We start from the raw sequence: 10,868 nt of genomic DNA, 5'->3' as shown, positions 1-10,868 counted from the left end.
GTACATGCTAAATATCATTCTTGAAACACCTCAAACAAGATATTTATTATGTCAGTCAGTTAGATATGCAGTCCAGAGAGACCAACTCAGAATGTTGTACCTGGGATACAGGAGAACAGACTGAAGTTGGATCGGATATGATAAGTTGTTAACCCAGTACAGCTTGAAGAGTTTGTCAATTGCTCAGGTTAGGCCCTCATCCTCCAGACGGATGGCAACGTTGTCGTTCCTCGCAATGTTCAAATACTGGCGGGCTGCTCTGTTCGGAAGACGAAGGCACACCGTACAGGGAACGGATGCTAGTTCCAGGCTGAAACCAAACAAACACAAAATATCTTTACAATAAAACATGACGAGAACTAAAAAGTTGCCCAATCATTTACTTCGGTTAACATTAGCCAACTGCTAGCTTAGATACAGAACCTTACAAGTTCTAGGAGAACTTACCTCAGATGCCAAAAATATATATTGAGTGTGCGACTCTATTTATTTTTATAGCTTACAGTGCATTATGGAGGAAAACAGGTTCAAATTAACTGGGACACTTACTATTTGTATAAAACAGGGCTAAAATGTTACCCTTATTCTTATAAAGAGTACATTTACCTTATTCTTGTTTCTTATTCCTCCTGCTAGCTGGCTCACTCCAGGCTGTCAGTTGAACTTCTCATAGTGTGTTGCGTGTGGGTCACAGTGTGGGACCGTGGCCTAGATGCACAATGACGTCGGATCTGCAAAGTCAATAATCAAGCACATTTAGCATGTGTTGTATGGTTTTCAGCTTTTAACACATTAATTGCAGGAAGTGACACAAAATTTGTCAGAGTAGACACTACACATAAATTGTGTTGTTCAACAACACGTTTTATATGAATGTATACACTGGCAATGGTTACCATTCTTTACATGACAGCAGACACCAGGGTTGGGGTCAATTCCGAATGTCTGAGTTTAAGTAAATTCAAACAGTGTATTTGAATTGAATTTGAATTGGCCACACCTCACAGGAAGCATAATTAGAATGTTATTTGAATTGAAGCAAGTAGAATTTAATTCAAACCAATTCAACTGAGACGTGAACGTCTCATTAATTTGACAAATCTTTCATCAAAATATATTAATACAAAGAATACACATACCATTTCGAATATTAGTTTGATTACAACTCAAAGATGTAAAACAGTATTTGTCTTTGTCATGAGGTGTTACAGATGTCGGATCTTAATATGACCAATTTTGTCACAGGAGGAAAATAATCCTGCAGCAGGAGGATTTGAAGGGATATTTCATATTTAGAATTGCCTTCAGGGGGCAGCTGGGAGTGGTGTTTGTAGGATATACAACAACTTAGACTGGAGGTCTACTGTGCGACAGTTCAAGTAGCCGATGTAAGCTACGTGCAGGCTACCGCGTGTCTCGTGTGAATTCTTATGTGGATTGTAATAAATTGACAATATTTGTAAGGGGTAGATGTATTTTTTTGTTAGGGTAAATCCATGTTTTTAGATTAATTATTTTATCATATGTTCAAGGCAAGGTAGGTAAAATGCATTTATGTTTATCTCAGCACCAGCAGCTGCTGACAACGGCACACATATGCTAGCGCAGGCATGGGTTCGAATCCGGCCCATTGTTGACCTTAGAACTTTTGGAGAAACTAGTACTTTTCTACTTACTCTCTTTGGGCTGTACTTGTACTCTTACTCAAGTCATTTCTGAGGATTTTTTTTGTTCTTTGGTTCTCAGCCAGACACAATCTAAGGTAAGTTGCGCTTTAATTACCTTCTGCCTTTGTAATGTTATATATTTCTGGAGTAAGATTAGTATTTCTAAAATATAATTGTTGTGTTGAAATGGTGTTTCGATGAGTGCAAATCAAATGACTAGTTAGTTAGCGTTGGCTGAGAAAAAGTTTAATCTGTTTTTTAGCTCCCCATGTGATCTCTGTTTGTCTAGCCACCTTGTCATTGGCATAAAGAGTGAACAGATGAATTAGATGTGTGGGAAAATAGCTAGTTACCTATTGGTTGCCACTAAATAAACTGGCTAAGCTAGCTAGCTACTGTAGCTGCAGTGTCAACCATGATCTAGCTAACTTTAGCTAGCTGCAACGGGTCAGTCCACCCCAGCATCCTCCCATGCATTGCTCTCTTTTACTCTGTGTGTGTGTGTGTGTGTGTGTGTGTGTGTGTGTGTGTGTGTGTGTGTGTGTGTGTGTGTGTGTGTGTGTGTGTGTGTGTGTGTGTGTGTGTGTGTGTGTGTGTGTGTGTGTGTGTCTATATGTCATTCTGTTTTTATGGGTCTATAAGCATCTCTGTCAGTGTATCATCTCAGTAAACCTTTTTGTACCATGTACAAGAAATCAAGTTTTGTCTTTTTATTGACAGCTTGTAAAGGCACAACCAAAGGGGAGGAGAATAGAATCGAAAATACCCTTCTAAGTGGAAAGGAAAGAGAAGGAGGATGAAGGGTAAATCTAGAAGGGACACAGCTTTTGGCAAAAAATGTACTTTTCGTAACCGGTTAGTAGAATTAACATAGCAGGTTAGGAGGAGTATGTTAAGGTTAGGAAAATGATTAGGGTTAGCGAGAATGCAAAAAAAAAAAATGTGTCTGATTTGCATACAGTACCAGTCAAAAGTATGGACACATTTACTCATTCAAGGATTTGTCTTTATTTTTAGAGCCAGTTTCATCAAAGTGCTTGATGTTTTTTGCAACTGCACTTGAAGAAACTTTCAATGTTCTTAAAATTTTCCGTATTGACTGACCTTAATGTCTTAAAGTAATGATGGATTGTCATTTCTCTTTGCTTATTTGAGCTGTTCTTGTCATAATATGGACTTGGCCTTTTACCAAATAGGGCTATCTTCTGTATACCACCCCTACCATGTCACAACACAACTGATTGGCTCAAACGCATTAAGAAGGAAATTCCACACATTTACTTTTAACAAGGCACACCTGTTAATTGAAATGCATTCCAGGTGACTACCTCATGAAGCTGGTTGAAAGAATTCAAAGAGTGTGCAAAGCTGGCATCAAGGCAACAGGTGGTTACTTAGAAGAATCTGGGTGGCTGCTTTGGTGCCTACATGTTTCCATACTTATTATTTTCATAGTTTTGATGTCTTCACTATTATTCTACAATGTAGAAAATAGTAAAAAAAGGAAAATAAGTATTTGGTCAATAACAAAAGATTATCTCAATACTTTGTTTTATACCCTTTGTTGGCAATGACAGAGGTCAAACGTTTTCTGTAAGTCTTCACAAGGTTTTCACACACTGTTGCTGGTATTTTGGCCCATTCCTCCATGCAGCTCTCCTCTAGAGCAGTGATGTTTTGGGGCTGTTGCTGGGCAACACGGACTTTCAACTCCCTCCAAAGATTTTCTATGGGGTTGAGACCTGGAGACTGGCTAGGCCACTCCAGGACCTTGAAATGCTTCTTACGAAGCCACTCCTTCGTTGCCCGGGCAGTGTGTTTGGGATCATTGTCATGCTGAAAGACCCAGCCACGTTCCATCTTCAATGCCCTTGCTGATGGAAGGAGGTTTTCATTCAAAATCTCACGATACATGGCCCCATTCATTCTTTCCTTTACTCGGATCAGTCGTCCTGGTCCCTTTGCAGAAAAACAGGCCAAAAGCATGATGTTTCCACCCCCATGCTTCACAGTAGCTATGGTGTTCTTTGGATGCAACTCAGCAGTCTTTGTCCTCCAAACACGACGAGTTGAGTTTTTACCAACAAGTTATATTTTGGTTTCATCTGACCATATGACATTTTCCCAATCTTCTTCTGGATCATCCAAATGCTCTCTAGCAAACTTCAGACGGGCCTGGACATGTACTGGCTTAAGCAGGGGGACACGTCTGGCACTGCAGGATTTGAGTCCCTGGTGGCGTAGTGTGTTACTGATGGTAGGCTTTGTTACTTTGGTCCCAGCTCTCTGCAGGTCATTCAATAGCCCCCCGTGTGGTTCTGGGATTTTTGCTCACCGTTCTTGTGATCATTTTGATCCCACGGGGTGAGATCTTGCGTGGAGCCCCAGATCGAGGGAGATCAGTGGTCTTGTACGTCTTCCATTTCCTAATAATTGCTCCCACAGTTGATTTCTTCAAACCAAGCTGCTTACCTATTGCAGATTCAGTCTTCCCAGCCTGGTGCAGGTGTCCTTTGACAGCTATTTGGTCTTGGCCATAGTGGAGTTTGTAGTGTGACTGTTTGAGGTTGAGGACAGGTGTCTTTTATACTGATAACAAGTTCAAACAGGTGCCATTAATACAGGTAACGAGTGGAGGACAGAGGAGCCTCTTAAAGAAGAAGTTACAGGTCTGTGAGAGCCAGAAATCTTGCTTGTTTGTAGGTGACCAAATACTTATTTTCCACCATAATTTGCAAATAAATTCATAAAAAATCCTACAATGTGATTTTCTGGATATTTTTTTCTCATTTTGTCTGTCATAGTTGAAGTGTACCTATGATGAAAATTACAGGCCTCTCCTCTTTTTTAATTGGGAGAACTTGCACAATTGGTGGCTGACTAAATACTTTTTTGCCCCACTGTATATATTGAAATACATTTGCAATAATGCTATACAAATTGTACAATTATTCCAATGTCTCGAGTACCATATACCTTTAATGAAATTGTGCACATTGATAGATATTAATTCAACATTGAATGACCGTCATTGAAACTGTACAGCCAATGGACTTTGTTTGATGTCATTCTTCATTGAAAACTACCTGTGCTGGGGGACATCTGCAAGATGGTGCTGGCAGGCTTTAATAATAAATGAATGTCAAATCACAATTGCACTAAGTTGTATTCTGTCACAGATTACCATAAGGTGTAAAAACTACATTTGTACCTAGTACTTAAGTACTTTTCTGAGTGGATACTTTTTTACTCTTACTTGAGTAGTTTCTTTACAAAGCAAATTTTACTTGAGTAAATTACAATCTAAGTAACACTCCTTTTATTTAGGTTCGGATTTTCATCACTCTACCCACTTCCGCAAAATATACATAGCCTTACTATAAAACGTGGGCGAGCATCCACACTGGAGGCCTACATCTGTCAATCAACTGATGGCCCAAATCAACTTACCAATTTAGCCAGGGAAACACAAACAGCAGATTATTGGTTTTCACACCTTTCATTATGTGACTATTGATAGGCCAAAGGGTAGCCTACAAAATGTAGCCTATTGGAATATAATCAAATAACAAGGGGCCTATTACAACCATCGACGACACTAGATTATCGCCAACTGATGTCTCGTTAAACCATCAACATACGTTAAACCATCAACATTCACCTGCACAACTGATCTCAATTCCAACCATTGTTGGTTACATCATCACCGTTCCCTAAAAAAAAATATTTCGATGTTACCTTAGTCGCAGATCTGTAAATATTGACGAGATGCTCATTGCTCCACCCTAACAACGGTAGTCGTCCCAAAGGCAGGAATGCAGGCGACAAGCTTAGGCCTGCATATTAAGCCCATAGAAACACATTGGGCTTATTCTGGACTTATTATCTCGCTTCGCCTCTTCCTCTCTAACTTAGTGCTGCTTGCAACCAAAGTCAGTCAAGATATGTTCACCCTTTTGTTGGTATTGTAATCCAAACAATTTAGTCCTTTTTGAACAGACTAGAAATAAAGTATTTCCTCATTTACCACAGCCAATCTGCCACTCTAAAATGTGCAGTTTTGTCACACAACAAACACAATGCCAGAGATCTCAAGAGGTCTCAAGTTTTGAGGGACCATGCAATTGGCATGCTGACTGCAGGAATGTCCACCAGAGCTGTTCCCAGAAAATGTAATGTTCATTTCTCTACCATAAACCGCCTCCAATGTCATTTTAGAGAATTTGGCAGTACGTCCAAATGGACCAAAAAACACAGAAGATGTGTAACCACATCAGCCCAGAACCTCCACATCCAGCTTCTTCACCTGCGGGATTGCCTGAGACCAGCCACCCGGACAGCTGATGAAATTGAGGAGTATTTCTGTCTGTAATAAAGCCCTTCAGTGGGGAAAACCTCATTCTGATTGGCTGGGCTTGGCTCCCCAGTAGGTGGGCCTGGCTCCCAAGTGGGTGGGCCTATACCCTCCGAGGCAAACCCATGCTTGTGCCCCTGCCCATCCATGCGAAATCCATGGATTAGGGCCTAATGAATTTATTTCAATTGACTGATTTCCTTATTTAAACTGTAACAGAGTCAAATCTTGAAATTGTTGCATTTTGCATTTATATTTTTGTAAAGTGTTAATTAAAATTCAAGAATTGAATTGGAATTAAAGAGAAAGCCGCAACTCAATTCAGAACCAGGCTATGTGGGGTGGCCAGTCCTCTTCTGGCTGTGCCGGGTGGAGATTATAACAGAACATGGCCAAGATGTTCAAATGTTCATAAATGACCAGCATGGTCGAATAATGATAAGGCAGAACAGTTGAAACTGGAGCAGCAGCACGGTCAGGTGGACTGGGGACAGCAAGGAGTCATCATGTCAGGTAGTCCTGGGGCATGGTCCTAGGGCTCAAGTCCTCAGAGAGAGAGAAAGAAAGAGCGAAGGAGAGAATTAGAGAACGCACACTTAGATTCACACAGGACACCGAATAGGACAGGAGAAGTACTCTAGATATAACAAACTGACCCCAGCCCCCCGACACATAAACTACTGCAGCATAAATACTGGAGGCTGAGACAGGAGGGGTCAGGAGACACTGTGGCCCCATCCGAGGACACCCCGGACAGGGCCAAACAGGAAGGATATAACCCCACCCACTTTGCCAAAGCACAGCCCCCACACCACTAGAGGGATATCTTCAACCACCAACTTACCATCCTGAGACAAGGCTGAGTATAGCCCACAAAGATCTCCACCATGGCACAACCCAAGGGGGGGGGGACAACCCAGACAGGATGACCACATCAGTGAATCAACCCACTCAGGAGACGCACCCCTTCCAGGGACGGCATGAGAGAGCCCCAGTAAGCCAGTGACTCAGCCCCTGTAATAGGGTTAGAGGCAGAGAATCCCAGTGGAAAGAGGGGAACCGGCCAGGCAGAGACAGCAAGACCCTTGGCCTTAACAGTTCTATGTTTGGAGATCTGAAGGGTCTGGACAGTAGTGTAGTGGTGGAGCTTCCGCAATATATTGCTTTCACTGTGCACATCTGCAAATATGGATGGAGTTAGGGCCAAGGGGGAGGGAGCAAACTGGGACCGGCTGGTGTCTGGTGTAATCACCAGAGGTGTCAGCTGACCCTATTATGTTGTGAGCGTAAGATGACAAACGATCAAAAACCCATCATGCCAAGCATTCATTAAAGCAGTGGTCCTCGATGCTGGTCCTGGGGACCCAAAGGGGTGCACATGTTTGTTTTTGCCCTATCACTACACACCTGATTCAAATCATCAAAGCCTTTTGATGAGTCGATCATTTGAATCAGCTGTGTAGTGCTAGGGCAAAAACAAACACGTGCACCCCTTTCGGATCCCCAGGATCAGGCTTGAGAACCAGTGCATTAAAGGAATGTAAACTACTTTCAGTTCTGTTCAAAATAAGAGATCAGTTACTTCGAGTGTCACTGTCCACAAGTCATTGTCGCCACACAATTGGTGATTGAAAGACAGTTGCTGTTTTGACCTGAAGCCATGCAGAATAGACTCGGGGATATCACATGACTGTATGACACATGACATCCCATGATCGCGGTGACTCGTTGTCTCAGAACAAGGTTTTCTTCTGTGAGCAATCGCTTGAGTGCGACAGGTCATTGTGCTCTCGAGTTACTCAGGCCAAATTGCTTGTGAAGATGGCTCTCTCTGACTGACTGGAGTTTGGCCTGGCCTGTGCGTAGCACACCTGGGTTCAAATACAACTTGAAATCATTTCAAATCATTTAGCTGTGCCTGATTCAGTTTGTCTGGTGCAATGGAACGAATGCAATAGTCACAAAATGACACACCCTGCCCATCTGGCACTCTAAGCAGGCTAAAGCAAATGCAGAAAGTATGTAAAAGATTTCAAATAGTATTTGAACCCAGGTCTGGTGAGTAGTTTGTTGGCCGTCCTCTGAAGTTTCCCCACACTAAGCTATAATTACTTTCTGTTATCAACTCATCTGGGTGTAATTGGAGCTTTATCACAAGTGCTAAGTATATATCGAATGCTGTCATCGGCTCTACATTGATATGTAATTGATGGCAGTCGTGCCTTTTTGTTTCTCCTTATTTGTGAAAGTGTGTTATGGGAAGATGCCGTTAAACTTTGTTATGTGAGTACTTTCCTTCACTAAATTTTCATTATGTACTTATTTACAAAGATGCTCTGGTTTTTCCTTATCTTGAAAGTATGTTATTTACAGTCAGACAAAGCAAAGAATGGTCAAGTCTTGATCAAGGTTTTTCCTCATAATTTTTCAATTTCTTAAGGCTTTACGTTGGTTGTCCGATACAAAGCAGTGCTTACCAGGGCTGTGCACAGACCTTTCAGGGTCTCAAAATAAAAAGGGCACCCCCCCGCTTGATGTTTTTTTAACTTTTATAATTCATATCTTGAAATTCCTAACATAACAAATGCCTCTGTAGCGAAAATGTTTACATTTTTGAGCATAGGCCTATTCATTTCTGCAACTACATACTGACTCATCACAAATTGTAAGCAAGCTAGTTACAGTGCCTCCTAAACACATGACTGACATCGGGAAAAGTTCAGCTGATCATTGATGTTGATGACTGATGTAAATCGGCTTGTTAACTAGCTCAATTTATTTTACTGATTATGATTTATCTTTAATGCTCGTATCAAATAATAACTACATAACACAAATCACCATTTCTAGCTGATAATATATGGCTGGCTGGCCAGTAGCTTGTGCAGATATTTTAGTATGGTGGTTAGCTAAAGCAGGGGTTCCCAAACTCGGTCCGGGGCCCCCTGGGTGCACGTTTTGGTTTTGCCCTCGCACTACACAGCTGATTCAAATAATCAAAGCTTGATGATGAGTTGGTTATTTGAATCAGCTATGTAAACCTTGAACTAGGGTGTAGACTACATGTGTTGCTGCTGCCCTGACACATGTGCAGCTCCCCACATCTTGCCTCTCTCTGCTGTGCGTATCAACCAACCAAACCAAATATTGATGACGTAGGCTAAATCAAGTGTTATCGAGTGTTAATCAAATGTTACGCTGCTGTGACTGTACTGTTAATATTTCAACTAAGTAGCTAGCAGATATGGGCAGTATTTATGTTACATGCATTTGAAATATCTTTTTAAATTACTTCTGAGTATTTTGTATTACACTGGGCTGAATTACACTCCAATGATATTTCCGACAGCTGTAAATTGTATTTTCAAAATACTTTTCAATACCATTTTTTAAAATAACGGTTCTTGCTTTGTGCACGGGGCAATTTCAATAAGCATTTCTCTACGGCTGGCCATGCTTTCCTCCTGGCTACCCCAACCCTGGCCAACAGCCCGCACCGCCCGCAGCTACTTGCCCAAGCCTCCCAGCTTCTCCTTCACCCAAATCCAGATAGCAGATGTTCTGAAAGAGCTGCAAAACCTGGACCCATACAAATCAGCTGGGCTAGACAATCTGGACCCTCTCTTTCTAAAATTATCTGCCGCTGTTGTTTCAACCCCTATTACCAGTCTGTTTAACCTCTCTTTCATATCGTCCGAGATTCCTAAAGATTGGAAAGCTGCCATGGTCATCCCCCTCTTCAAAGGGGGTGACACTCTAGATCCAAACTGTTACAGACCTGTATCCATCCTGCCCTGCCTTTCTTAAGTCTTCGAAAGCCAAGTTAACAAACCGATCATTTCGAATCCCACCGTACCTTTTCCGTTGTGCAATCCGGTTTATGAGCTGGTCACCGGTGCACCTCAGCCACGCTCAAGGTACTAAACGATATCATAACTACCATCGATAAAAGACAGTACCGTGCAGTCGTATTCATCAACCTGGCCAAGTCTTTCGACACTATCAATCAACGTATTCTTGTCGGCAGACTCAACAGCCTTGGTTTCTCAAATGACTACCTCGCCTGGTTCACCAACTACTTCTCGGATAGAGATCAGTGTGTCAAATCTGAGGGCCTGTTTTCTGGACCTCTGGCAGTCTCTATGGGGGTACCACAGGGATCAATTCTCGGGCTGACTCTTTTCTCTGTATATATCAACGATGTCGCTCTTGCTGCAGGTGATTCCTTGATCCACCTCTACGCAGACGACACTATTCTGTATACATCTGGCCCTTCTTTGGGCACTGTGTTAACAAACCTACAAACAAGCTTCAATGCCATACAACACTTCTTCCATGGACTCCAACTGCTCTTAAACGCCAGTAAAACTAAATGCATGCTCTTCAACCGATTGCTGCCCGCACCCGCCCGCCCATCTTGCATCACTACTCTGGATGGTTCTGACTTAGAATATGTGTACAACTACAAATACCTAGGTGTCTGGCTAGACGGTAAACTCTCCTTCCAGTCTCATATTAAACATCTCCTTCACTCACACTGCCAAACATACCCTCGTAAAACTGACTATCCTACAGATCCTTGACTTCGGCGATGTCATTTACAAAATAGCCTCCAACACTCAGTGCCATCTGTTTTGTCACCAAAGCCCCAAATACTACCCACCACTGTGACCTGTATGCTCTCATCGGCTGGCCCTCGCTACCTATTCATCGCCAGACCCACTGGCTCCAGGTCATCTATAAGTCTTTGCTAGGTAAAGCTCCACATTATCTCAGCTCACTGGTCACCATAACAACACCCACACGTAGCACGCGCTCCATCAGGTGTATCTCACAGGTCATCCCCA

The 10,868-nt window shown here is 42.2% G+C and overlaps 1 protein-coding gene across 3 annotated transcripts in view; it reads left to right on the top strand.

The window, feature by feature from the left end:
• LOC112215187 (voltage-gated potassium channel subunit beta-2-like) overlaps positions 1-10,868 on the top strand; it is a 104,953-nt gene that overhangs the window by 35,949 nt on the left and 58,136 nt on the right. The gene's annotated exons all lie outside the window — the stretch shown is intronic.

The sequence above is a fragment of the Oncorhynchus tshawytscha genome, linkage group LG16, assembly GCF_018296145.1.
Source record: "Oncorhynchus tshawytscha isolate Ot180627B linkage group LG16, Otsh_v2.0, whole genome shotgun sequence".
Classification (NCBI taxonomy): domain Eukaryota; kingdom Metazoa; phylum Chordata; class Actinopteri; order Salmoniformes; family Salmonidae; genus Oncorhynchus; species Oncorhynchus tshawytscha.
The sequence above is the reverse complement of the archived record's forward strand: the minus strand, read 5'-3'. Positions and strand labels throughout refer to the sequence as shown.